At 49.5% G+C, this 22,146-nt stretch overlaps 1 protein-coding gene across 1 annotated transcript in view; it reads left to right on the top strand.

Moving 5' to 3' along the window:
• The first annotated feature begins 5,504 nt into the window (after positions 1–5,504).
• The window catches only part of ADAR (adenosine deaminase RNA specific), a 68,223-nt gene continuing 51,581 nt past the window's right edge, over positions 5,505–22,146 (top strand). The window contains exon 1 of the mRNA XM_033924773.1: positions 5,505–5,662. The gene's annotated coding sequence lies outside the window, so the exon portion shown is untranslated. The remainder of the gene's footprint in view (positions 5,663–22,146) is intronic.

Genomic DNA, 22,146 nt, shown 5'->3' with positions numbered 1-22,146 from the left:
TAGAACAGACCCCACAGGCTGTCAAGACAATTGTCTGACAAGCAGAGCAAAACCGCCAAGGCACCATTATTAATATAACGGGTGGAGGGACTCTTCACCAAGTGTGGCACCCCCAAGGTCAAAGGGAACTGAAACCCCTACTTCAGTCCAGCAGAAGCAAGGAATGCAAAGAATTTTTTAAAAAAAATTTTAAGAAAAATCCTGACAAAATCAAAAAAGCAGGACTCCTAGGAAGGCCTAAGATCAACTCCAGGGAAGGCAGTCCCGCAAGAACTTGCAGCAGACAATTAGCTCTGCTGTGATTCACCACTGGACCTCCAGGGATACTAAAGGTACATGGGGGAGGCGGGAGGGAGATAAAAATAATTAGAATCAGCTTGGACAGGAGGCGGGAGAGATCCCTCCTGTCCTGGCCACCGCTGGACTATCAAGTCTCATGGCAGGCCCAGTGGAGGCCTGCAAGGCATCGGGAGGGAGAGGGAAAAGGGTATAGAGACTGGCAGGGGAACAAGAGAGGGGAAACAAGGTGCACAGCCTGGCAGGGTAGGGCAAGGCAATACACTGCACTTGAATATTAACCTCCCCAGTTTATATTCGAGTCAACATCTTTCCTCCTTTTTTTGGGGTGGGAAAAAAGGTTACCACAGTTTATATTCGGATCGGTTTATATTCGAGTATATAAGACAACTAAAAAAAATTAGACTTATCAGCCAGGTCCACACATGAAAAACTTAATTCTGTCTTCTTTAGCTCACTCATCTTTTTGTTTGTTGTTAATCTGAAAAAGAAAAGCAAGCTTTGCTGCTTTATCGGATCCTAAACAATTTCTCAATTTGAAATGAATGAGTCCAATGGAAGAAAGCATTCTTTCTTTTCCAGCAGAAGAAGCTACTGCTGTTAAAAGTGAAATCGTTTCTTCAACAGTCTCTAAATCCAAGTGCTTAATAAGTGACCTCCACCAGTTCACGGGTGTGACGTTCTTTAAAACATAATCTGCAAACATATATTTCTTGAATAGTTCCCAATAGCTCTGATGTTTATTATAGTTGGCATTCCTGGATATCCATGTCATAGCTAATTCCTCTTCTTCAGCACTTAAGGTTTGACCCTGGTACTGGATCTTGACAATATTTACAAGAAAATGAGCTGGAGAGTGTTTATCCCATTCATTTTTTTAGTGCTGGTAATTTAATTCTGGAACACCACAGACAGGCCTCCATGTTGCTGAGGTTTTACCTTCAATATTCACTTCATATGAATGCAAAGTTAGAAGTCCTACAAACCAACTCAATACTTTTTGATCTAAACCTATATTTGAAAGTAGTTGAACATCAAAAGCTGCAGAAAGATCAAATTGCAACAGAATAGCAAAACGATTGTGCGATAGTAAACTTTGGATCTTGGAAATTAGATAGTGAGAGTTTCTGTACTAAAATTAGATCTAAAGCCATGTTGAAATGGCAAAAGTATTGAGAATTTATCTAAGTAACTAGAAAGTTGTCTAGAAATAATAGTTTCTATCATCTTTGTTAACAGAGAGGGATGTTAGTGATAGGCCTGTAATGAGATGGAATAGCTGGGTCTGAATCCACACTTTTCATCAATGGCGTTAGAGCTATATGTCCCATGCTATCTGAAAAATAACCATTATCCAAGATGTAGTTTATGAAAGATGTTAAACTACAGCTTGATTGGGAATATTACAAAAAATATAAGAAGGAAAAGGATCCAGAATGCATCTTTTTTGTCCAAGCTTAATACATAGGGCTCCTTTTACTAAGCTACGTTAGCGTTTTTACTCACGCAGCATTTTAGCGCGCGCTAAACCCACGCTACGTGGCTAGAACTAACGCCAGCTCAACGCTGGCGTTAAGGTCTACCGCGGGCGGCAATTTAGCACACGCTATTCCGCGCGTTAAAGCCCTAACGGGGCTTAATAAAAGGAATCCCTAGCTTCTTAACCTGATTTACAGTTTAAAAATTGCACCAGGTCCTATCAATTGGGACATCTTTTAATTTTTAATTGTCCAAATCAGAATAAAGATCATCATGTTTTACATTTCCAAAAGAGGTTCTTATATAGTCAAAATTTTTTTCGTTGAAAATCTTTGCAAGATTTTCGTGTGACATATCACTTGCTTTAGTAAGGGATTTCCATAGTTTAAACAGAGCTTTATTGAGTACTTGGTTATATTCAGTGATTTTCCTTCTCTATTTTAACCTATCATCTAATGAGTTGCTTTTTTCCCATTTACATTCTAATCTTCTACAATTCTGTTTGAGATCACGATGGCATTGAGAGTACCAAGGAGCTTTAGTTAGAAGAGGAGCTAAGGTGTCAAATATTTCCCTAAATTTATCACCCCATCGGAAGGAGGGATTCGGCGGCAAGAAGGTTCCTAGAGCAGCGTTGTGTACAGGAAGCTTCCAACTAGCTGGTAGTCCGCCCTGGGAGGTGCGAAGGGGCTGACACAGGAGAGTCACGGATTTGTTGTGTTTTTCTTTTTTTTTTACCACTGGCATTCAGGAAGGGAGGGTGTGAGGGCTGTTGGAGCTGCGATAGGGAGAGGGAGGGAGGGGGAGCTGCTGGGATTGCAGAGAGGGGGAGGGCTGCTGCTGCACCCGTGAAGGAGGGAGGGGTTTGCTTGGGCTGCTGGATGGCTAGAGCTGAAGGAAAGGGAGACAGTTACTGGATCTGGTCTGGGGATTGGGGGGGGAAGAAGGGAAACAGGTGCTGGCCCATGTGGTGGATGGAGTGGTGCTAGAGCGAAGGGAACGGTGCCAGATGCGCACCTCGGCGCTGAAGGGAGGGGATAGAAGTGTTGAACACATGGGAACGGGGCTAGAGAGAAAGGAGAAAGGTGCAGGACCTGCAGGGAGGAAGAGAGAGAAAGAAAGGGAAAGAGAAAAACTGAACCAAGGGGATGAAGGAAGAGTGAGTGAAATATTGAACATAGTGGAGGGAGGAAGGGAGGAAAGAGAGTGTGAGAGAAACATTGGTGTAAGAGAGAAGAGAAGCTGGAGACAGGGAGATATACAAAAAGAGGGGAGATGGGCATGGATGGGAGCATAGGAACAGGGACAAAAAGGGGAATACTGCAGGGGTGGGTGGTATAAGGACATAGAGAGGTAATGCTAGACATGGAAGGGTTTATGGACACAGAGAGGAAATGGATAGACATGGGGGAGAACGCAGAAGGAAGATGCTGGAGAGGGGCGGATATAGAGGAGTGATACTGCACACAGTGGGAGGGGGCATAGAATGGAGAGATGATGAAGGCAAGGAGATGAGCACAGGGGAAATACTAGAAAGGGACCTATAGAAGACAGAGAGAAGGGAGATGCTGAACATGGAGAACAATACATACACAGAGATAAAAGATGGATGGTGAGAATGGACAAAGAAGAAATGTCAAATGGTCAGGAGATCCTGGCAAGTGAGCTAAGAGAAGATAAAAGAAAACAGAGACCAGCACCTTAGACCAACATTATTTAAAGAATAAAATGACAAGACAATAAAAGTAGAAAAAAATAATTTTATTTTCTATTTTGTGATTAGAATATATCAGATTTGAAATATGTATCCTACTAGAGCTGGTGTTAGTCATAATTTGGGACTGCAAAGCCCAGGTTGTGCTTCTTTAGCTGCCAGCTGGCTTAGGGCTCTCTCTGACCTAGTTGCCTGCCCTAGTTGCATTCCTCTAACACTATTCCTGCCATGTGTGACTGAAGTATTGTTAGTTTGATTTTTCTGTGTAGCATTCTGTAGTAATTTGACTTCAGTTTTCTCAATAGTGGAGAGGATATTTGTGAGGGGGGAGGTAAGGGGAGACGGGTTTTGTTGATCCCTGCTCTGCATTATTTGTGATTTATAGAATGACAATTGTACAGAATATTGTTTCTTTTTATACTTTAGTGTTTAAGCCCGTTACATTAATGGGTGCTAGAATATATGCCTGTCTGTCTTTCTTTCTTTCTGTCTCTCTCCCTGCTCCTGTCTCTTTCTTCCTTTCTTTCTGTGTCTCTCCCTCCTGCTATTTTTCTCTCTCTCTCCCTGGCACCCTTTGTCTGTCTGTCTGTCTTTCTTTCTGTCTGTCTCTCTGGTCCCCTGTCTGTCTTTATTTCTGTCTGTCTCTCTCCCTGGCCTCCTTTGTCTGTCTGTATTTCTTTCTGTCTCTCTCCCCCCCCCCCCACTTTCCTTTGCAGAAGCAGCAGCAGTATTTCCCTTCCCCTCCAGGTCCCTGTGAAGTAGTAGCAGCATTTTCCCCCACCCCCCATTCCCTTCTCTCCCTCCCCCACTTTCCTTTACAGAAGCAGCAGTGATATTTCCCTTCCCCTCCAGATCCCTGTGAAGTAGTAGCAGCATTCCCCCCCATTCCCTTCTCTCCCCCCCCCCCCACACTTTCCTTTGCAGAAGCAGCAGCGGTATTTCCCTTCCCCTCCAGGTCCCCTTGCTGCCACAAATGCAGGACTCTACTTTTTGGCGATCGTGGTGGCTGATCCTCTTCTAAAGAGCAGCCTGCGATGGTGGCCGGTTTTAGCGAACCTCGCAGGCCGCTCTCCAACTCGGTAACACGTTCCCTCTGACGCGATCCCATGCGTCAGAGGGAACGTGCTACCGAGGTTGGAGAGCGGCCTGCGAGGTTCGCTAAAGCCGGCCACCGTCGCAGGCTGCTCTGAAGAGGAGGATCAGCGGCAGTGGTGGCAAGTGAGGGCGGGAGGTGTGCGAGGAGGCGGGCAGGGAGAGAGCTTGCCTGGCTTCCATGGTGAGTGAGGGCGGGAGGAGGGGAGTGGCCAGAATGTTCCCTGCCGCCGGGTTGGCGGCCACGGATCACACACCACAGCAGCAGGGAACACGAAATCCTAAGTGCGTATGTGCGCTTAGGCTTTTATTATATAGGATAAAATAAGCTCAGTATAAAGTCATAACTATTCGAGGCTTGTACGGATGGGATCAGATGGTTTGCGGGCTCATGGGGACAGGGACAAATTTTCCCCCGCTGTCATTCTCTACTCTGGACGCATCAGAGGCATTTCCCCTTCCCCTCTCCTTTTTCCCGTCTACCACTACCGTGTTTCCCCGAAAATAAGCCCTAGAATGATTTTTAAAGATGCTCCTAATATAAGCCCTATCCCAAAAATAAGCCCTAGTTAAGATCGATCCCCAAGCTCCTCCGATGACATCATCGGTGATGCAGCAGAGGGAAGGCTGCCACCGCTGCAGGGTGGGAGGATTGGTGGGGTTCTGCTGCGGGAGGATGGGATAGAAAGATCCTGCACATGGAGAGAGACAGAATTGGGATGGAAGAGATGATTGTTGTACATGAAAAAAATAAGCCCTAGTGCGTTTTTTTTGGACGCCAAATGAATACGAGACAGTTTTATTTTCGGGGAAACACGATATCACTAATCACTTCTAGACATACTGCAGCGCTGTACATCAAAGCGCGCCTCACCTTTTTCCATTTCCCGCTTTCAGCCTTCCGGCGTCTCCTCCTTCCCCCCCCCCTCCCTCCTGTTTCCCGCCTTCGCAGCCTGCGACGTCATCGCTCTGCGCCCGGTCTCTGCGCGGGGACGGAGGAGAAGTCGCTCTTTGTGGGCCTGCACGCACGGCACCGGAGCGGAGGCAAGGACGGCGGAGGCCACTGCAGCTGCGGGCTCGGTAAGGGCAGGGCCCCCCTCATCGCAAGCGCGCTTTTCCCGCCTCCCCTCCATCTTTAAGCCAGTAAAGGCCCAATGCAGGCGCGCGCGTGGCCTCGGCTCTCCCTCCCCCCCCCCACGCGCCTTCCCGCCGCACCAGGCACGCTCCAGGCCTTCACGCCGGCCTAGGCCCTGGCGCCTCCGCCTTGCTTGGGCTCAGGCGGGCGTCTGGCGCCGTATCGTTCGTTCCCTTTGAGCGTATTTAGGGGACCTCGACTCCGAGGTAGGGGGATGTTTGTAGTCCATTGTGTAAAAAAAAAAAAAGAACAAAACCCAACAAGCCACAAAAACCTCTCTCGTTTCTCTCGGGATACAAAAGAAAGACTTCGCGTTATTTGTATTGTTTCAAATGATTCCGCTTTAAAAAAAAATAAAAAAAATACTTTAAACGCAGATGAGGTGGAAACGGGTCATTCTTATCCGACCGCGACCTTCAGTACATCAGCGTGGCGGTAGTGAAATGAATGGGACCCATGCTGGTTTCTCTTGTGGTCTCGTTAATAAAAACGATGTTAAACAAACAAACAAACAAAAAAACCAGAAAGAAATGAATGGGATGAGGTGGATGGCTTGTTGGGGATGGGGGGGGGGGGAATGGCCAGAGTAAGGGGTGATTTTGTAACGCTGCTTCTGTATTCCTCACACGCATCGCACTTTTTTACACGGAAGACGGTCATAGCCGTTCTGGGGAAATACAGTTTCGGTGCGACAGAAGTTTCCAACTTGATTCAGTGCTTGCTACTCCCCTCCCCCCCCCCTATCCCAAAGTATGAATGTGTGGCTTACAATTCTAACAAAAGAAAGTGTGAGATGGAAGGGAAAGAAGGGAGGACAGGACTGGTAGTATAGAAGTCATTGATAAGAAAGGGGAAGGGGATGTGGAAAGCGCACCTCCAGTAGTTTGGGAGGCTCGACTCAGGAAGTGCAGTTAACAGGTCTGTGTCATGTAAATAAGAGAGCTGGGATAAGCTTGGTGCACTACTGGGGTTTGTTGTAGGAGCCAAATTTTACCTAGGCACAAAGAAACACTTGTTGACTTTATAAAACAGATGAATTATTCTAAATATTTATATGCGCCTTTCTGTAAAATTGAACACTGCCTATTTTTTTTACAACATCAGTACTTTTCCTATTTCAGAAAGGAATAGACCCATCAGTAGCATTAGGTGGATGGACCGTTTGGGTCTTTATCTGCCATCATCTACTATGTTACTATGTAGGAGTGGGTAATTTTATTTCCAAAGCAATAGGCGAGACATTTTAGACAGATGGGTAGTATCCCTCATGGCTGCCTGTCATCCGCAGAAGGAATCCACTCCAGCTTTCTTCCTTGTGCTTTTGCTGGGTTCCTTTGCTCTACCTACTTTTTTTCCTTTCTGCATGCATGCCTGCATGAGTGTGTTTATAATACAATTAAATCCTTATTTCCAGTGCAATAGGTGAGACATTCTAGACAGTAGGGTTATTTTCCTTTAGTCGCAGAAGGATATTTACTTTGCATTTGATGTAAATAAAATGAATAAATAATTTATTTATTTTTTTATAAAAAGGAATCCACTCTGGATTTTTCACTCTGCCTCAATAGTACTTCACTTATCAGTTTATATTAAATTACATTAGTGACTTCTATTCCGCCTGTACCTTGCAGTTCTAAGCGGATTACAGTGTAAGATAGCTGGACATTTCCAGGAAGTTACAAACAACAGTATAAGGTAGCTGGATATTTCCAGGAAGTTACTATTTACAGTATAAGATAGCTGGACATTGCCAGGAAGTTGCCATTTAGGGGATGATTACACAGTAGATGCAGGGGACGCTTATATAGTGGATGCAAGGGAATTACAGATTAGGAGCATTGAATAGTAAGGTAAGGGGGAGAGTTTAGGATCACTAGAAGGGAAGAAGAGGTTTAGGGTTGGTTTCTTGAAAGGGTCAAGGGGGGATAAAAGTAGAAGAGAGGAGGTTAGCTGGTAGTTTGCGTGGAGAGCGGAGGAAGCGAGGGGTGGGATAAGAAGGTTGTATAGTTTTTTTGAAAAGCAGAGTTTTGATTTCTTTTCGGAATGATTTAAAGTCACTTGTAGTTGTCAGCAGGTTGAGGATGGAGGGGTCCAGCTTCGCTGACTGCGTCGCTAGGAGGCCGTCGTATATTTTTTTGCGCTGAGTTCCCTTAAGTGGTCTGGGTTCTTCTTGGTCTGGATATGCTGTTATGATTTAGCTGATTGTTGAGATAGGTGGGTGCAGTTCCGTTTGTTACTTTGAATAAGAGACAGTAGAATTTGAATTGGATTCGAGCTCGTATCGGTAGCCAGTGTGAATCTAGGTAGGCATTGGTGATATGGTCAAATTTTCCGAGAGAATAGATCAGCCTGAGGGCTATGTTTTGAATGGTCTGTAGTTGGTTTATCAAGATTGTGGGGCAAGGAAGGTAGAGGATATTGCAATAGTTCACTAGTCCTAGGACAAGAGATTGAACTATGATCCTGTAGTGATCTTTTTTGAAGAATTTTCTTATTTTTCATAAGTTGCGCATGGTGAAAAATGCTTTTTGAGTGGTTTTGTTGATTTGGATCTGCATTGTGCAGCATCTATCTATCGAGACTCCAAGGATTTTGAGAGAGGGCTGTATGGGGTATTTGGTGGCATTTATTTTTAGTTCTGTTATGGATGGGATTTTGTCCTTTTCAAGTAGTAGGAATTTTGTTTTGTCCTAGTTTAATTTCAGTTTGTGGTCTAACATCCATTCTTCCACTTCTTCCAGTGTTGTTTTTAGGTTGCCTAACGAGGTGGGGTCTTGGATGTCGAAGGGGAGTAATATAGTTATATCATCCGCGTAGCTGAAAGATGTTACATTTAGGGTGTCTAGGGTGATGCCAAGGGATGATAAGAAGAGGTTAAAAAGCATAGGCGAAAACGGTGATCCTTGTGGGACTCCACAGGGGTTAGACCAGGGGTCCGATTTGTGGTCGTTTGACTTAACTCTGTAGGTTCTTGTTTTTAGGAATTCTTGGAACCAGTTGTATACTACTCCTGAGATCCCTATGACGTCAAGTATCTGAAGCAGTATGGTGTGGTCAACTAGGTCGAATGCCGCTGAGAGATCGAGTTGAATTAGCAACATTCTTCTTCCTTTACTAAGGTGCTGTCTAGCTGTATCTAGTAGCGTTGCTAATAATGTCTCTGTGCTATAACTGAATCTGAATCCTGATTGAAGTATGTTATAGTCTTCTAGATAGTTGGTGAGGTATTGTGCTACTAGTCCTTCTATTATTTTAACGTATAATAGGATTAAGGTGATGGGTCTGTAGTTAGAGGGGGTGTCTATTGGGCCTTTGAGATCTTTCAATAGAGGGGTGATTATAATTTCACCTAGTTCAAGTGGGAATTGACCTTCCGTGAGTGTGGTTTGAATCCATTGCATAAGGTTGGCTCTGAATTTAGGAGTGGCGTTTGTTAGGAGATATGAGGGATAGTTATTCAAGTCACATGATGCTTTGCTATATTTTTTGTAGAGACGATCCATATCAGACCATTGAACTAGTGGGAAGGTGGTCCAGGTCCTGTCTGCTGCTATGGGTTCTTCTGTTGTAGGTTTTGTTATGATCTCGTCGAGGTATATTGATGAGTTATTGAAAGTGGATCTGATTGTGGTGATCTTGCTTTTGTAGTGGTCAGCTAGTTGGGAGGCTATTGGTGGGTGGTTTCCTTGGGTGGCTAAGAGAGGTTTGGTATCAGTGAGGTTCTTTACAAGTTTGAAGAGCATTTTAGTGTCTGAGGTTGCTGTGCCAACTAGTTTGGAGTGGTAGGCTTTCCGTTTTTCATTAAGTTTGATCTTGTATTGTTTGATTAGGTTTCTCCATTTGACTTTGGTTTGATCCTGGTTCTGTTTTTTCCCTTTACAGTTTTTTTTTCCTTCTGCACGCATGGATGTAGTTGTGTGTTCTGCTCTCTCCATTTTGTTTTAATTCAATGTAATTTTGTCCACTTTTGGTTAATTTAGTGCTTGGAGCGATTTTAAAGCTCTGCCTGCTTGACAATTCACAGACCACAGTCTGTAGCTGACAGGCCAATCCCTTTGTGGGTACCTGTTGGCCAACCTGCATAGTTTCCTCTGGAGCTCAGGGCTCTCCCTGAGGTGGTCTCGCGTTCTGTTAATCAGGAATTGAGCGTAGGCTGTTAGGTGCCCTTAAGAGGCTCAGTGGTGTCTCGCAGGGTGCCAGCAGCATTGTTGTGCCTACTACGCCCGTCCCAGTGCACATCTGATGGTCTGTGAGGGTGGATGTATAGTCAGACATTGGAGTCTGACTAGCAGCCTGAAGATCAGATTTTTGGAACATTCCCAGCTTTGTGGCAATGATTATTCTCCAGCTACTACTGTGTTTCCCCGAAAATAAGATAGTGTCGTATATAAATTTTGGGTCAAAAAAGAACATTAGAGCTTATTTTGGGGGAGATGTCTTATTTTTTTTCCATGTACAACAATCCCTTCCTTTCCTCCACCCCAATTCTTCCTCTTTCCTTTCTCCCCCCCCCCAATGTGCAGCATCTTTCTTTCTCTCTCACCTATCCCCTTGTGCAGCATCTTTCTATCCCTCCCATCTCCCTGTGCAGCAGAACCCCACCCACCCTCCCACCTTGAGACCGACATACTTCTGCTCCGAGGCCTCCAAAAACAGCAGTGGCAGCAGCACTCTGAACGGGCTGCTTTGAGGCCTTTCCCGCCAGGGCCTTCCCTTTGCCGCCTCGGAAAGTTCATTTTTGCCACATTTATGTGACCTATGCCCCAGGAGCTGGCCACCTTTTCACCATTTTTAGCACTCTGGATTTCGGACCACTGTGTTTTTCCCCCTGCGCAGTCCCAATCCACTTACACGGTGTCTCTTAGTGGCGTTACTCCTTTGGACACGTCCTAGACTCACCCGGCCGTGATTCTTGCGTTTCCTAACCCTGATCTGGGGGATCTGGGTGCGGATGAATTGCTTGTTGACTCCTTATTTACAGATGCAGCATTTCCCGGGATGTGAATTCAGGGACTGTGTGCTTTATGGATTTCTCTGGGATTTTGGGAGCCTGGAAATGCTCTCAGGAGCTTGTGCCTATTTGAATTTGCAGCTTTGCCAGACCTTTACAGGAGGTCTTTTTGTTCTCTCAGCCAGCTCCAGCCACTTCTTCCTCCTGACTTTGTGGTGTATACTAGAGGTCTGCACGGGAACGGGGATTGCGGGAATCCCGCGGGGGTTTTGTGGGAATCCCCCCTAACCCGTGGGACTCCCACGTGGGATCCCCCTCTGGCCAACGGGACTCCCACGGGGATGGAAGGCTTTGGAAGCAGGGTTCATCCATATAATATAATGGACACATCAGCCTTAGTAAAAGAGGAGGGTTTAGAAGTTAATTACCTGAACAGAAAACAAAAAAAGGGTTCCATCAAAGAGATTCCACAAGGAAAACAGCAACGCAAACAGAAAATAAACTGTGGAATTGATGATCCTGTCAGAAGTAATTGCTGCTTTTTATGGGGATGGAGGTAAATCCTTGCGGGGATGGGTGGGGACCGAGAGGATCCTGACAGAGACGGGTGGGGTTGGAGAGGTTCCTGGCGGGGATGGGTGGGGACAGAGAGGATCCTGGCGGGGATGGGTGGGATTTCTGTCCCCGCGCAACTCTCTAGTGTATACTTGCTACCTTCTCTTGGTACTCCGATGTGTGCGTTCTTGTGTTGGAGCAGTTTAATTCTGAGAGTGCTCTGGCTTTTGCTAGAGCTATGCCATGCAGGAAATTTTTGGCAAGAAAGTGTCAGCAGCTTTGATTCAGCCCAGGGTGGATTTGTGGTAGCACAAGTGGCAAAATGTACCTTTCCCCCTAAGTTAGGTGATGCAGCTGCCTTAGGCATTAAAGCTGCTTTCGTGATGTTTTGTGTCACTTGCACATGTCATGCTTAAAAGCGCGCTCTGACAGTATGGCAGTCAGTCCTTCGTTTCCATTTTGTTTTGGCAGGCACTGTTTATCTACCAGATGTTTTGCATGCCCTGTTTATGTGAGTTTGACTCGGGTGTCAGCCCATAGTGGGCTGCTGTTTCCACTTTCAAGGCTCCTTTCGCTGGGCTGCCTTTTCAGAAGCTGTGATTGTTTGGCGAGGTTTGCATGATTTCATGGATTCTAGACTGGACTGTCATCCTACGACTCGGCCTGATAGTAGACCTGGCTCTCCTGAGGTTCTGATCATTCTGGTTTCTTGGTGCCCAGCGCTTCCAACCATGTGCAAGTGACACTTCATAGGTGTTTTCTCAGGGCTACCAATGTTGGTATAGTGGCTACATATGTCCTAGCCTCCCTACTTCAGTTCTGTGTCTCCTGATGCACAAGCACAATGGCGCCAGGTCTGTGGATGGTGCTCTGCGGATTGGAGACCGTCTCAAAACACTGCTGCATGTCTGGATGCGCGTTACACCTGACTGGTGGGTCTTGGAGTTACCGTATTTTCACGCATATAACGCGCGCGTTATACGCGTTTTTACCTACCGCGCATACCCCTCGCGCGTTATATGCGTGAGCGCGGTATACGAAAGTTTTAAAACATAGTTCCCACCCCGCCCGACGCCCGATTCACCCCCCCAGCAGGACCACTCGCACCCCCACCCCGAACGACCACTCGCACGCGCTCCCACCCGCACCCGCATCCACGATCGGAGCAAGAGGGAGCCCAAGCCCTCTTGCCCGGCCGACTCCCCGACGTCCGATACATCCCCCCCCCCCGGCAGGACCACTCGCACCCCCACCCCGAAGGACCGCCGACTACCCGACAATATCGGGCCAGAAGGGAGCCCAAACCCTCCTGGCCACGGCGACCCCCTAACCCCACCCCGCACTACATTACGGGCAGGAGGGATCCCAGGCCCTCCTGCCCTCGACGCAAACCCCCCTCCCCCCCAACGACCGTCCCCCCCCCAAGAACCTCCGACCGCCCCCCCAGCCGACCCGCGACCCCCCTGGCCGACCCCCACGACCCCCCCACCCCCCTTCCCCGTACCTTTGGAAGTTGGCCGGACAGACGGGAGCCAAACCCGCCTGTCCGGCAGGCAGCCAACGAAGGAATGAGGCCGGATTGGCCCATCCGTCCTAAAGCTCCGCCTACTGGTGGGGCCTAAGGCGCGTGGGCCAATCAGAATAGGCCCTGGAGCCTTAGGTCCCACCTGGGGGCGCGGCCTGAGGCACATGGGCCCAACCCGACCATGTGCCTCAGGCCGCGCCCCCAGGTGGGACCTAAGGCTCCAGGGCCTATTCTGATTGGCCCACGCGCCTTAGGCCCCACCAGTAGGCGGAGCTTTAGGACGGATGGGCCAATCCGGCCTCATTCCTTCGTTGGCTGCCTGCCGGACAGGCGGGTTTGGCTCCCGTCTGTCCGGCCAACTTCCAAAGGTACGGGGAAGGGGGGTGGGGGGATCGTGGGGGTCGGCCAGGGGGGTCGCGGGTCGGCTGGGGGGGCGGTCGGAGGTTCTTGGGGGGGGGGCGGTCGTTGGGGGGGAGGGGGGTTTGCGTCGAGGGCGGGAGGGCCTGGGATCCCTCCTGCCCGTAATGTAGTGCGGGGTGGGGTTAGGGGGTCGCCGTGGCCAGGAGGGTTTGGGCTCCCTTCTGGCCCAACTACCAAAGGTACGGGGAAGGGGGGTGGGGGCGTCGTGGGGGTCGCCAGGGGGGTCGCGGGTCGGCTGGGGGGGGCGGTCGGAGGTTCTTGGGGGGGGGGCGGTCGTTGGGGGGGGGGGGGGTTTGCGTCGAGGGCAGGAGGGCCTGGGATCCCTCCTGCCCGTAATGTAGTGCGGGGTGGGGGTAGGGGGTCGCCGTGGCCAGGAGGGTTTGGGCTCCCTCCTGGCCCGATATTGTCGGGGAGTCGGCGGTCCTTCGGGGTGGGGGTGCGAATGGTCCTGCCGGGGGGGGGGGATGAATCGGACGTCGGGGGGGGGTGAACGGAGAGTCGGGACAGCGCACGGAGAGGCGGGGCAGTGCACGGAAGTCAGGGGGGTGAACGGAGAGTCGGGACAGCGCACGGAAAGTCAGGGCAGTGCATGGAAGTCAGGGGGGGGTGAACGGAGAGTCGGGACAGCGCACGGAGAGGCGGGGCAGTGCACGGAAGTCAGGGGGGGTGAACGGAGAGTCGGGACAGCGCACGGAGAGGCGGGGCAGTGCACGGAAGTCAGGGGGGGTGAACGGAGAGTCGGGACAGCGCACGGAGAGGCGGGGCAGTGCACGGAAGTCAGGGGGGGTGAACGGAGAGTCGGGACAGCGCACGGAGAGGCGGGGCAGTGCACGGAAGTCAGGGGGGTGAACGGAGAGTCGGGCAGCATGCGCGGTATAATCGTGAGCGCGTTATACCAAAGTTTTTGTGCTTATCATCGTGATTTCTGCGCGCTATACACGTGTGCGCGTTTTATACGGGTGCGTGTTATTTGCGTGAAAATACGGTAATTTGGTCAGGTTCCAACCTGGACTTTGCGCAACCTTTGGCAGATTGGTTAGTGGGCTCTGCTGGAGCTGTCTTGTATTTTTAGCAATCTTTTTTTCAAAGGCTTCTTGCTTCTCCAAAATTGCAGTTTTTGCCTCAAATCTTGTTGGGATGGAGTCCATGTGCTCTTCTGGTGTGAATTCTTGCCAGGATTGTGCAAATTTAGTGCCCAAAGAGCGTACTTTTGCCACATGCCATGGCAGCATCCAGCTTAGCCTCTCCCATGTTGAAGCTGATCCTGATCTGGGGGATCCTGATGATAATGACAGCTAGCTGACCCCTTATTTACAGGCGCAGCGCTTCCCAGAATGGGAGATCAGGAACTGTGCTGGATCTGCGGATCCCTCTGGGGTTTTGAAACCTGGAGATGATCCCATGGTTCTGTGTTTTTTTAGGTCTGCGTCTTTACCAGATCTTATTTCTGAGTCTTTGCAGGAGTTGAATTTAGTTACTCAGCCGGATCTGTCCACATCTTCCTGGCTTTGGGGTATGCGCTCGTAGTCTTCCACCTTTCTCTAGTATCCTGATGTGAGCATTCTGATTTCAGAGCAATATGATTCTCAAGAACAGTGTCCCGCAAACTTTTATCGAGCCGCGGCACACTAAATGTAGTGGCCGCAGCTCAAGACACCCAGAAGTGCATGGATGTCACCATGATAACGTTACGCGCATGCGCAAAGGCCCTCCAGACGGGCCCTGAGACACCAATGAGGGGTGCCAGTAGGGAAGAGGGCCGGAGATAAGGAGAGGCACCAGCTACTGGCCTACAGAACGAGCCTCTCGTTGCGAGAGGAACATCCGGTAGGTAGTCAGCCGGCGCACCTCCTCCTCCCCAGTGTATTGTGGTACAGTTTGCAATACACTGCTCTACAAGATGCTCTTAAGATAGCGAAGGTCATGTCTCACTTGTATCCTCTGGCATAGGAGTGCTAGCAGCTTCTAGGTCAGTCTTTGGTGGATTCTTTGGTTGTGCAGGTGACTAAATGCATCTTTTATCTAATGAAGGTGGTGCGGTGCTTAAAGACATGCAGGACTGCTGTGTGGATGTGGTCCTCTGGAGACTTTTTGATGCAGCTACTTTAGGCATAAAAGCTGCTTCGGCAGCGTCCTTTGTCACATGTACCTGTCTCGACTGCGCATGCTGGAGAGTGAGGCTATGGATACTCCTCCTCAACTTCTATTGCATGGGTCAGATTGTGTTGCTGACATATTGTATGACTTTATACGGGTTTTGGCAAAGGTGTTGGCGTACTCCATTTCTGCCCGCGGGATGCTCTGGATCAGGCAATGGGCTGGTGATTCTCCTTCCAAAGTTACTTTGGCTAGACTTCCCTTTAAGGGGCAGTTATTGTTTGGCAAGGGCATGGACGATCTCATGAATTCTGTGGTGGACTGTCGCCCTATAACCCCTGACAGTAGATGCAGGGGTGATCTTTGACTCCTCTCTCTGCTCAGATCCAACAGACCACCAAATCCTGTCACTTCCTCCTCTATAACATTACCAAAATCGGTCCTCTTCTCTCTGAACACAAGACCAAAATCCTTGTCCACGCTCTCAGCACCTCGCGCTTAGACTGCTGCAATGTACTTCTCTCGGGCCTCCTGTGCACCTGTCTCTCACCTCTTCAGTCCGTTCAAAATGCTGCTGCACGACTCATATTCCGTGAGAACCGCTATTCTCACATTACCCCTCTCCTCAAGTCGCTTCATTGGCTCCCCGTCCATTTCCGAATACAGTTCAAACTCCTCTTGCTGACCTACAAGTGAATTCGCTCAGAAGCCCCCCGATATCTCTCCTCACTCATCTCCTCCTAGGCTCCCCCCTCCCCCCGTGATCTCCGCTCATCGGGCAAGCTCCTCTTATCTGTACCCTTCTCTTCCACTGCCAACTCCAGACTCTGTCCCTTCTTTCTTGCGGCGCCGTATGCCTGGAACAGGTTGCCTGAATCAAAACGTCGTGCTCCGTCCCTGGCAGTGTTCAAATCCAAGCTAAAGGCCCACTTTTTTGAAACTGCTTTCAACTCTTAACTCCCCCTCACTGCTATCAGATACCTATACCCACTATAACCTCCCCAACCCTGAAATGTCCTGTCTAAATTAGATTGTTAGCTCTTTTGAGCAGGGATTGTCTGTTGTATGTTAAAATGTACAGCGCTGTGTACGACTTTCGGCGATATAGAAATAAATACTAGTAGCAGTACTTATAGAGGTTCTGGTTGTTCTAATTTTCATGTCTCCCGCTGATCCCGACCATATGCGAGTGCCACATTGCTGAGATTTTTGCAGGGCTCCCGGCCCATGTATACTGGCTACAGGCAGTCCCAGCCTTCCGTCTCCCTCTGCCATAAAGGCACAATGTCATCAGGCCGAGGGATGCCTCTCTTCAGATAGGGGGCAGACTCTCAATGTTCCAGTCTGCCTGGGTTCACATTTTGTCCGACCCGTGGATCATGAACATTATTCAGTTGGGCTACAAACTGGAATTTGCCTGACGTCTGGTGGACTGGTTTGTGGACTCTCCTGTGGGTCAGCTGGACATGGCGCTAAAGGTTCAAGCCACTGTTCAACACTTGCTGAATATTCAAGCTGTAGAGCAGGTGCCGCCTGAACTCTCTGGCTCAGGCAGATACTCTATATACTTTCGTACCAAAGAAAAACTCCAAAGATTGGAGGCCTATTCTGGATCTTCAATACGTGAATGTGGCTTTCAAAGTTCCATGCTTTTGCATGGAAACAATATGATAAGTCATTGCAGTGATGGCTCCGGGAGAGTTTTTTGCCTCGCTGGATCTCACGGAAGCCTACTTGCACATTCTAATTTTTCCAGCCCACTGCAAATTCTTAAGTTTCATGTCCTGGAACAGCATTATCAGTTCTGCCCCATACCTTGATGGTGGTCGTAGTGGCTTACCTGCAAAAAATGGATCTTCGGATTCACCCTTGGACAACTGGCTGATCAGGGCACACTTGTTGGCGGAGTGTCAGCTCACTGTGATCCAGGTGCTGGAAGACCTGGGGTGGATCATGAACTATAGATAAAGCACGCCAACACCCACACAATCGCTGGAATATCTTGGAGTTCTCTTCGACAGGACTGCAGGCCATGTCTATCTTCCAGAGGCACGCAGACTGTAACTGTTTGCCCAGATTTCTTCCTTTATGGAGCTGCCGACTCCTTCAGTGTGGGACTATCTTCAGGTCCTGGGATCCATGGTGGCCAGAATAGATGTGCCATGGGCAATGGCATGCTTTACTCTCTTGCTGGGTTCTGCACAGGGATGCTTCCCTGGACTCGAGGCTTAGGCCAGCATGGATTGGTGGTTTCTCCCACAATCGCTCTGTAGGGGTGTTCCGCTGCAGATTGCCTTATGGATTGTGGTGATGAAAAATTCCAGAGAGCCCACTGCAATCATTGTCCCATCCAAGAGAGTTGAAACACCCTCTAGGAGGGAAATGGTCAATCAACTGGTTGGCTCTGATGCGATTGCAGAAGACTCTGGAGAGCCAAGCAGTCAAGGTCTTTTCTGACAATGCGACGGCAATACCCTACGTAAATCGCCAGGAAGGGTCCAAGAGCACCCCTCTGGCTCAGGAAACCCGCCTTCTGTTTCTATGGGTGGAACATCACCTCCAAGCATATCAGCAGTGCATGTGATAGAGGTTGACAATGTTCAAGCAGAAAGACTCTGGGTCCGGGTGCGTGGGCCCTGTCCACATCAGCATTCCAAGCCATAGTTCTGCGCTGGGGTCAGCCCTGCTTTGACCTCATGGCCATGACGAAGAGTAAAAAAGCAGATCGTTTCTTCAATCGAAGATTTAAGCTGGAAGCAAGGGTCTTGACACTCTAGTGCAGCTATGGCCTCAGGAGATTCTCCTGTATGTCTTTCCTCTCTGGCCCATGATAGGCCGAGTTGTTTGGTGGGTCGCTGTCCATCCAGGCCGTGTCATTCTGGTGTCTCCAGATTGGCCTTGCAGGCCATGGTCTACAGATCTGATGCATCTTCATGAGGGTCACGGCCTTTGGCTGAGCACCCATTCAGATCTGCTTACGCAGGGTCCAGTCTTCATGGAGGATCCGAGTTGCTTAGCTCTTACGGCATGGCTCTTGAGCACGCAGCCTTAGAACACAAAGGCTATTTTGCTATGGTTGTTGACACTTTTCTTAAGTCTAAGAAGTTGTCCATAGTTTCTGCTTACACTAAAGTGTGGAAGGTTTCCAACACTGGTGCGCTCAGGATCAGGTGGACCCTTATTCGGTTCCAATGTGATTATTGCCTTTCTATACGCTGGACTTGATAAAGGTCTCACTGTAGCATCTCTTCGAGTTCAGGTAGCTGGGCTCTTTTGTTTTAGAGCCTGGGATTGTCATTTCTCTTTGGCAAGATTTCTGAAGGGGGTTCTTCACATCATACCACCAGTCAAGCACCTTCCTGGGACCTCAACCTGGTGCTGTCTAGCCTCACCAAGGTTTCCTTTTCGCCCCTTTGGGGTGCTTCCCTTTTCATATTTTAAATTAGTTTGCATCTATGAGTCTGCATTTACATAATTTGCTTTGGGATCTGGTATTGTAAGATCTGCTATTCCCCCAGTCTTTATCAAAATTGCTTCCTATTGGACTAGAAATGATAGCAATTGTATAATTGAATTACTACAATAGATTATACAGTTTCTGTTTCACCATATTGTAAATACACTTCTACATGTTGTGACTCTGTCGATCCTAAAATATATAGCTTTGAAAAAAATATATTTTTTTTCATTAGGTACTATAGCAAATAGCCTGCATGGATCAAAAACCTACATGTTTCTTGTAATTGCCTTGTTTTATATTTATCTATTTACTTGTTGCAAATACTTGTAGTGGTAAAGTATATCAGAGTCTTGAAACCATACTCTAAAATATTTATTAACTTAAATGAATTGGCAGAATTTGATTTGTTCTTTGAAAATGCCAGTTGCATTTCCCTGGCCAACTGTGTATTCACCCACATATGACTCTTCATTTCTAACAAATGTGCATAACCACTGTATCAGGTGTGTGTGGTTTTTTTAAATATCAGTTATACAAAAAAGGGAAAACAAAATGACATTGCAAACCCTAACACTGGGTCAGTCATTGAAATATAACTACTGTATTCCCCTGAAAATAAACCCTACCCTGAAAATAAGCCCTAGCGTGATTTTTAAAGATGTTCCTAATATAAGCCCTACCTCAAAAATAAGCTATAGTTAAGATCGATCCCCGAAGCCACTCTGATACTCCCCAACTCCATCCCTGACACTAGTGCTGCCTAATTTTCCAATCATCTCTCCCTTGTTCTCCTCCACCCCAATTCTTCATCTTTTCTTTCTCTCCCCCCTCCCCCCCCGTTCAACATCTTTCCTCACTGCTCACCCATCACCTTGTGCAGCAGCTCTGAGGCCTCCAAAAACAGCGGCAGTGCTCTGAACGGGCTGCTTTGCAGCCTTCCCCACCAGGGCCAGGTCTTCCCTCTGCAGTGTCTTTCTATCCCTCCCTTCCATCCCTCTGTGCAGCAGGACCCCACCGACCCTCCCACCGTGAGCCTGGCATACCTCCACTCTGAAGCCTCCAAAACAGCAGCGGCGGTGGGGAAGGCCATGAAGTAGCCCGTTCAGAGCACTGCCTCTATTTTTTAAGGCTTAGGTGCTGCTGCATATGGGGGGGGGGGGAGAAAGGAAAGAGGAAGAATTGGGGTGGAGGAGAGGAAGGGAGAGATGATTGTTGTATGTGAAAAACAAATAAGATTCTCCAAAAATAAGCCCTATTGTGTTTTTTTTAGCACAAGTTAAGAACCTGTCTTATTTTCAGGGGAACACGGTAGCTGCCTTTAAGATTCTTTAGAACAGAGTTAGGGGATTCATTGGAGAGTGGGGAACCCTCTCATTTGAATACAAGCTTGGTCAGAGCGGCACTACTTTGTCTAAGTAAAACTTGCAAGTTTAAGGTTTCTTTTACAAAGCCGCGGTAGTGATGCCCCTTCGGCAATTGCACTAAAGACCATTCAGTTCCCCTATGGCAGTGGTTTCCGACCCTATCCTGGAGGACCCCCAGGCCAGTCAGGTTTTCAGGCTAGCCCTAATGAATAGGCATGAGAGAGATTTGCATATAATGGAAGTGACAGGCATGCAAATCTACTCCATGCCTATTCATTAGGGCTAGCCTGAAAACCTGATTGGCCTGGGGGTCCTCCAGGATGGGGTCGGGAACCACTGCCCTATGGGCTTCGGTGCATTTTGCTATGACTTTGTTACAGGGGCCTTTAATGAAATGTCATTATCCCAGGACAAGCAGGCATGATATTCTCACATGTGGGTGACGTCATCTACGGAGCCCCAGCGCGGACAGCTTTTCAAGCAAACTTGATTGAAGTTTCAAGTTTGCTACACTGCACCACGCATGTGCATGCCTTCTTGCCCACTAGAGGGCGCATCCCCACCTCGTGGTCCTCAGTTCATTCTCTTCCGCGGAGCCAGAAGCCCTGTGGAAATTGTGCTCTTAGTTTTGCCTTCTGTCACCGCGGCTGTGTCTCTTTTTTGACTCGGTCGCTGTGTTTTTCTCTTTTGTTCTTTTTATTTCTTTCAGTTTTCGTCGGAAAAAAAAAAAAAAAAGTCTTTTTTGTTTGGCTCCGGGGGCTCCCGGTAGCCGCGGCCGCGGGACCTCGCTTGTTCCCGGCCGGTTTTTGGGCCCATGTCCCGTCCTGTGACGGGCTTTAAAAAGTGCACCCGGTGCGATCGGCTCCAGTCAATTACCGATCCTCACCGGTGGTGCTTGCGTTGCCTGGGCCCTGAGCACCCCTCCGACACCTGTTCCCGGTGCTCCACTTTTCAACGGAGAGCTCTCCGCCGCCGTCAGGCTCGCATGGCGGAGCTCTTTGCAGTTGACCCCGCGGCGGGGAAGGCCTCGGCTTCGGCCCCGGCCTTGACCTCGGCCTCGACTCCTTCGTCCTCGCCCCGGGAGCCCCCGGCATCGAAGCCAGTGTCTTCGACCCCGAAGTCGGCGAAGGGTAAGTCCTCACTTCCTGCTTCAGTTTCAGCCTCGAAGAAGCCATCCTCGAGCTCCTCGGCGGGGGCGGGTGGGTCGTCCTCGGCCCCGCCCCGAGCGCCGAAGTCGGGTGCCCCGCGGGAATACTCGGTACCGAGGTCGCCCTCGAGGGAGCACCCGACGGCCCCGGACCTGCCGACTATGATGGGGGTTCCCGTCTTTCAGGACTTGCTCCGGGCTCTCATTGCCTCGGAGCTGTCCGGGGCCCTCACGCACCTTCAGCAGGCTTCGGCTTCGGCTGCCCGGGCGTCGGTGACCTCGGTCTTGGTGCCCTCGACTTCGGGCCCGGGGGGGGGTTTCGGCCTCGGTCCCGACCTTGCCCTCGACCTCGGTTAACCAGCCTGAGCGAAGTGTGCGGCCTCGGGACAAGGTGCGGCGGGTTCGGAGGATCTCTTCCTCTTCGTCCTCGTCGAGGTCCTCCCGGGGTTCCTCGCCCTCGGGTCGGCCTCGGGCGAAGCGTCGGTCGAGGAAGCCCAAACGCCACCGGGCTTCTCCTCGACGACACGGTCGCTCCTCGCCGACAGGGGCCGAGACCCTGCGGGTCTCTGAACTGCACCTCGATAACCCGAGGCTTTTGCGTTCGTCTCAGGTTGAGTGCTTGAGGGACTCTTCGCCAAGACGAAAGGGGCGTGCCTTGGTGCCCCATACCCCGGGGACTTCCCGAAGGGGTTCCTCGGGGCGTGGGCGGTCCCCGACCCCGTCCAGATCGCTCGATGCGACTTCTTGGGGCTCGGGGTCTGGCACGGGGAAGGAGCCTCGATACTCACGCGAGGCTTCTCCTTCCTTCTTGGCGAGGCGCTCGTCTCGATCTCCCTCCCCGCCTTCGAAGCCCTCCTCTTTCTCGAGGTTCATTCTTGATATGGGAAGGGCTTTGGACCTTGATCTGGGA

The sequence above is a fragment of the Geotrypetes seraphini genome, chromosome 16 (assembly GCF_902459505.1).
Source record: "Geotrypetes seraphini chromosome 16, aGeoSer1.1, whole genome shotgun sequence".
Classification (NCBI taxonomy): domain Eukaryota; kingdom Metazoa; phylum Chordata; class Amphibia; order Gymnophiona; family Dermophiidae; genus Geotrypetes; species Geotrypetes seraphini.
This window is presented reverse-complemented; position numbering and strand designations above follow the sequence as displayed.